At 36.8% G+C, this 5,645-nt stretch overlaps 1 non-coding gene across 1 annotated transcript; it reads left to right on the top strand.

The window, feature by feature from the left end:
* Window positions 1-4,741: 4,741 nt before the first annotated feature.
* Window positions 4,742-4,847, top strand: LOC140853050 (small nucleolar RNA R71). The gene has a single exon (XR_012136128.1). It is a non-coding gene; the product is annotated as a small nucleolar RNA R71 (small nucleolar RNA).
* The last annotated feature ends 798 nt before the right edge of the window (window positions 4,848-5,645 follow it).

The following is a 5,645-nucleotide window of genomic DNA, read 5'->3' as shown; positions in this document are numbered from 1 at the left end:
TTGTTTATAAATTCAAGACTTAATTAATGAATTAAGCTTATGAAATTAAATTAGATCTAAAATTAAAAATTTTAGATCTAAGTCATTTTCATAAAATTGGATTCGGGCTTGGATAGCTCAATTAGGTCTAGCGGTTGATCAAACCGAATCAAAAGTTGATTAGGTGGGATCATGAAAGCTAATAATTGACCAGCCTAATAGGATTAAGTCTAGGTCAAGATTGAATCACATTTAGATGTGACTTGATCAAGTTAAGACCTAATTTGGCTCAGTGGTTAGAGCATGGATTATAGACAAACCCAATTGATTCTGGTTCGATAATTTGATGTCTAAGGTAAGTTGGGCAGATGCGATCGAATGGTTTTTAATTAGGAGCTACTCGACTCGAATGCGTTCTTGTCGAGTTAATGGCATATCCTTTCCACCGATCTCACTTACCTGGCATATGTGTCTGATGCGTAGTCATCGATAGCACCAAAAATAACTCTACTCACTACATAGGTAGGATGAGTCGAGATCGTATCCTCAGGGACCTTGGGCTAAGTTGAGATTACAAAATAAAAGAAAGAAATATTGTTTTTGATATAGAAAGTAAATTATCTTAAAATTGATGTAATTAGAAAATAAAGAGCTCGGGAGTTTTGAATTAATTTCGCACTAGCAGAGTTGTATCTCTTTTTTTAATTAAATATATGCGATTAATCTTAGAAAAAATACCTATCTTTTCTCGGCACGCCCCGTACCCGTAGATCACGATGCATCTCCAGAAAGTACTAGGTAAACAACTCTTCTTTCCTCGGCACACCCCGTATCCGTAGATCACGGTGCGTCTCCGAAAAGTAAAAGTTGTTCCTAATATTAATCTAACAAGAAAGCATAAATAAAAGCATATGAAAGGGAACAAATAAAGAACTCATGACAATTTAAATAAAAAGCATAATCTTTATTGCATATAAAGAAATACAGAAAAGTTTAGAACAATAAACCATCTCTGTGTTGTTACAAAATTTTTTCTCCACTCTCGAGACTGCTAGCCTAGCTGCTCATGAAGTAGTCCCTTTCTATTCCTCTATGCAAGGCTCTAAAAGAATCTTTGGGCTCCCCCTCCAATGGGAGTACAAAAATCTTTTTATAGGTGTTAGGAGGGAGGAGTTTTACATGATTTTCCGATGTGGGACTAAGGAAAATATAAATCTTTCCTTTCAAAATATTTCTAAATATTAATTTTTTTCCTTTAATAAGTATCTGTTCGATCGCCATCAAAAATTTCTTGCGAACCCATCTGCCGCGCACCCACACTCGCGCGATGCCGCACCCGTGCCCTCGCTCACGCCCACGCCACGTCCACGCCGCATCCTCCCCACGTCCACGCCTCACGCGTCCGTCTGCCCGCATCCGTGCTCACCTATGCGCCCACAAGCTCACGCCACGCCCACTCGCGCGCCCAGGAGAGAATTCAACGTGAAACAATTTTTCATATTCCAAAAAGAAACTTTTGTTTCTTCACAAAGATATCTATATCCTTTTGGATTCCTTGCATAGTATCTTCATTTTCTATAATACCGTATGCATCTTTCTTTTATTTTAATTTTATTTTAAGTCCAATTTTCTTCAAACTTGAATCTTTTTGATCTATGAATCGGACTCTTTGTATCGGCGATTACCTTTCCTGTAAAACATAAAAAAAAACATCAAATTCTTAATAAATAAAATAAATAAAATATAATTTTTTACTTTAAATGACTTAAATTAAGTATTTATCACACCTCCCAACTTGAATTTTGCTCGTCCTCGAGTAAAATAGATATATCAGCATTGTGTACCGACTCGGTCTTGAATCAAAATTAGGTTAGGCATCCCAAAAGGTAGATGATACTTGGTCAGACCATTAAAGAGATATTTCATTGGATTATCAATTTGACCCAATTAGTGGTTGAGTATTAACTAAAAAAATTTCAAGAGCTTTTCTTTCACCAACTCCCCACTTTACTCTTTAAATCCTCTAACTTAATGGGAAAGAGGTTTATTATCTTCTTGCAATTTAGTCCCTCTTTTTTTTTTTTTTTTTTTTAACATTGCCTACCTTTTTACACGAACCACAACGCTTACTTAGGCGAAAGGGCCCGGTTACTCAGTAGAAAACTAATATTTTTTTTTTAAATAAAAAATATATTTTAAGAAAAATTTTTGCATATCTCGATCTTTCCACCCAATCTCTCATGAAGCAGATTCTTTATTGAGATCAGTACGAAGAGGGTTGTAGAATCACTCCTAAAATTTGGTCTAGTCTAAACCCTACCATTCATTAGGTTTTTTTAATAATTTATTTCTTAGTATCTCTAAAATTATCTTGACCATTAATCATTCATTGTTTAGGATGCCTAATTGACTCTTAATTAAAATAAAATTTGGATACACAAAACTAATTATTTCTGACCATACTCGAGGATTTGATTAATTTCCTCCCCCCCCAACTTAATCTACATTGTCCTCATGGAGTAGGAAAGTAAAGAAAATAAAAGGAGAGAATGCACCTGGGATAATTTTGCTTCGAAAGTTGAAGATAGCTTCATTGATTAATAGGCTCTTGTTCTAAATTTCTGTAGCTGCAGTAAAGTAAAAAAAATATGAAATCATTGGGTTGCCTCCTAACAAGCGCTAAGTTTTACGTCTTCAGCCAGACGTCAAGTTTATTGATAGACTCTTCCATACAGAGCGGTCTTTTATTCTTAAAAAAAAATGATGATCAGTTAAAACAAAATAGAAGAAATTTGGGTTGCCTCCCAAAAAGTGCTAAGTTTTACGTCTTCAGCCAGACGTCATATGCAATAAAACCAACAAAAGGTGGGCAATGGCTCATACTTGATTGTCCATGGAGGAGTGGTTTTATCGTGTGGTGTATCCAACAATGTGTTAACTTCTTTCATATATCCCTTAAAGTCATACACTCCAAAGTGAGCCAAGCAAGTATCTAAGGGATCAGGTGCTAGAATTGTGGGTGTTGCATCTTCTATAATGTCTTCTAGTGTATCTACTTCGAAGCAACTATCCATTGATGGTACTTGGGAAGCACAAAACACATTCAGTCTCAGTTTCTTATTTCCAAATGATACGTCCATGACTCCTGTCCTACAATTAATGCATGCATTTGCCGTAGCTAGGAAGGATCATCTTAAGATAATGGGAATTTATCTGGGGTTGCCACTTAATTCCATATCGAGAACCAAAAAATCAACTGGAAAGTAAAACTCATCTACCTTGACCAAGACATCCTCAAGCATTCCATGTGGTTCCTTAATTGATCTGTCGACTAACTGCAGTGTGACTGATGTGGGTTTCAGTTCTCTGAATCCAAAAAGTTCATACACCAAACTAGGTAAAAGATTCACACTTGCCCCTAAATCTAGAAGAGCTTTTTCAATGTGATAATCTCCTATAACACAGGAAATGATGGAGGCTCCTAGGTCCTTAAGCTTTGGAGGAGTGGCATGTTGGAAGACAGAACTAGCCTGTTCGGTGAGGCATATTTTCTTTGGGATTTGTGATCTAGATTTACATTTTTGGGTGCACAAATCCTTCAAAAATTTGGCATAAGCAGGGACCTGTTTGATTGCATCTAGAAGGGGAAGATTAATTTAGACTTGCTTAAACAATTCCAACATCTCATCGAGTTTTCCTCCCTTCTTATTTGCAGGAATAAGAGCTTTCAGGGCATCCGAAAATGGGGCTTTAGGCAAGTAAGATGATTCCGGTGCAGTTGGTTCCTTCTCTATTTTAAGGTCCTTCTTGTTCTTGGGTGATTTAGATTCGGTTAAAGGTTTAGGATCGATCTCATTGGTTTTACTAGTGTGTTCAATGACCTTCCCATTTCTCAAAGTCATGATTGATTTGGCATGTTCAGAAAAAGCTTCTGGGGTATTAGAACATTCAATCACAAATTGCCCTCTTGGGTTGCTCTCGGGTTGACTAGGTAATTTTCCTCCTTCCCTCCTACTGAATGCAGTCGTTAGTTGACCTATTTGGGTCTCTAGCTTAGCAATAAATTGTGTGTGGGAGTTAAGGATCTGAGTGTTGACTTCTAATCGTTCCAGTGCTTTCAGAACTTTTTCCTCAAAAGCTGAGCTGTGACCAGTAGTAGACGATTGAGGAGCATTTTGAAATTGATGGTATGGTCCATGCCTATATATTGGGTCCTGATATTGAGGTCGAGGTACAGCAGGGTCAACCATTGGTTGTGGTCTCCAGGAAAAATTTGGATGGTTTCTCCAGCCCGGATTGTACGTACTAGAATAGGGGTTGTTCCTTGGTCTATAAGTAGTTTGGGCTTGATGGACTTGTTCTTGTACATGTTCATGAAACTGTGGTGCAATCGGACAATCATTCACACAATAAGTGGGGCTCGAACACAATGCACATATATCTTGTATCTGACGGGATGGAGAAGGTGACTGTCCTATACTTAATAATCGATCTAACTTTTGGGACAATTCATCTACCTTATGATGGATATCTATGACATTTTCTACTTCATATATTCCACCTCTCTTTGGGTTTAATATGGGTTTATCTCTAATAGAGGCAGACATATGATGTAATAAATTTTCACTTAAAATTTCAAACAGTTGCCATGCCTCATCCTCACTTTTCAGCATGAATGTCCCACCGCATGATGCATCGATCATTTATCGATGTCTTTCAGATAGCCCATCATAAAAACATTGGATTAACTGCCACTTGGGTACAGCATGGTGGGGATATTTTTTAATAAGGTCCTTTAATCTCTTCCATGTTTCATGAAACATTTCTCCATCTAATTGAGAAAAACTAGTTATGGCTTTCCTTATTTGATTAGTTTTTCCTATGAGAAAATATTTCTTGAGAAACTCTCCTTGTAGCTGGTCCTAGGTTGATATAGTCATGGAATCCAAAGTATGTAGCCAGTATTTGGCTTTGTCCTTAAGTGAAAAAGGAAATAATTTTAACCTAAGAGCATCATCGGAGAAGTTGTGAATTTTGACAGTTGAGCATATCTCAAGAAATTCTTCAAGATGTTTATAAGGGTCCTCATTATTAAGTCCATAAAATGAAGGTAACATTTAGATTATACTGGACTTAATTTCATATTGAGTGGCCTCCACAGGGGGCACTTGAATACAAGGAGAGTAGGTATATGTGGAAGGAGTAAAGTACTCCTTCAATTGCTTGGGTGGATCATTCTCCTGATTTCGGTCCATATTTTTACGTCTGTTGGCTCTAAAGGTTCTTTCTATTTCTGGATCAAAAGGTTGGACTTCTGGTCATAACGATCTACGGCCAAGCATACACCTTACAATTATACTATAGAGCAAACACAAAAATTTTTTTTTTTATAATATATATTTTTATAATAAAGTGAGAAAAGAATGAAGAAAATCTAAAGAGAAGAACCTAAGAATTTTAAATCTATGAAAAGGGAGAAATTAGTTAATGTTTAGATGTTAATTGCAATCAACTTAAACAATCATAGACTCTCTATCCTAAGGTTAACTTAGATCTAGACACCTCCTAACTTTCAAGACCGTCTTTGAGCACTCCAAGCTCAAGACTGACTAACTGACTCGGCCAGATAAGCGTAAGATATGGGAGGTTCCCTGCTCGTTGCTTTC

Source organism: Elaeis guineensis, chromosome 12 (assembly GCF_000442705.2).
Source record: "Elaeis guineensis isolate ETL-2024a chromosome 12, EG11, whole genome shotgun sequence".
Classification (NCBI taxonomy): Eukaryota; Viridiplantae; Streptophyta; class Magnoliopsida; order Arecales; family Arecaceae; genus Elaeis; species Elaeis guineensis.
The sequence above is the reverse complement of the archived record's forward strand: the minus strand, read 5'-3'. Positions and strand labels throughout refer to the sequence as shown.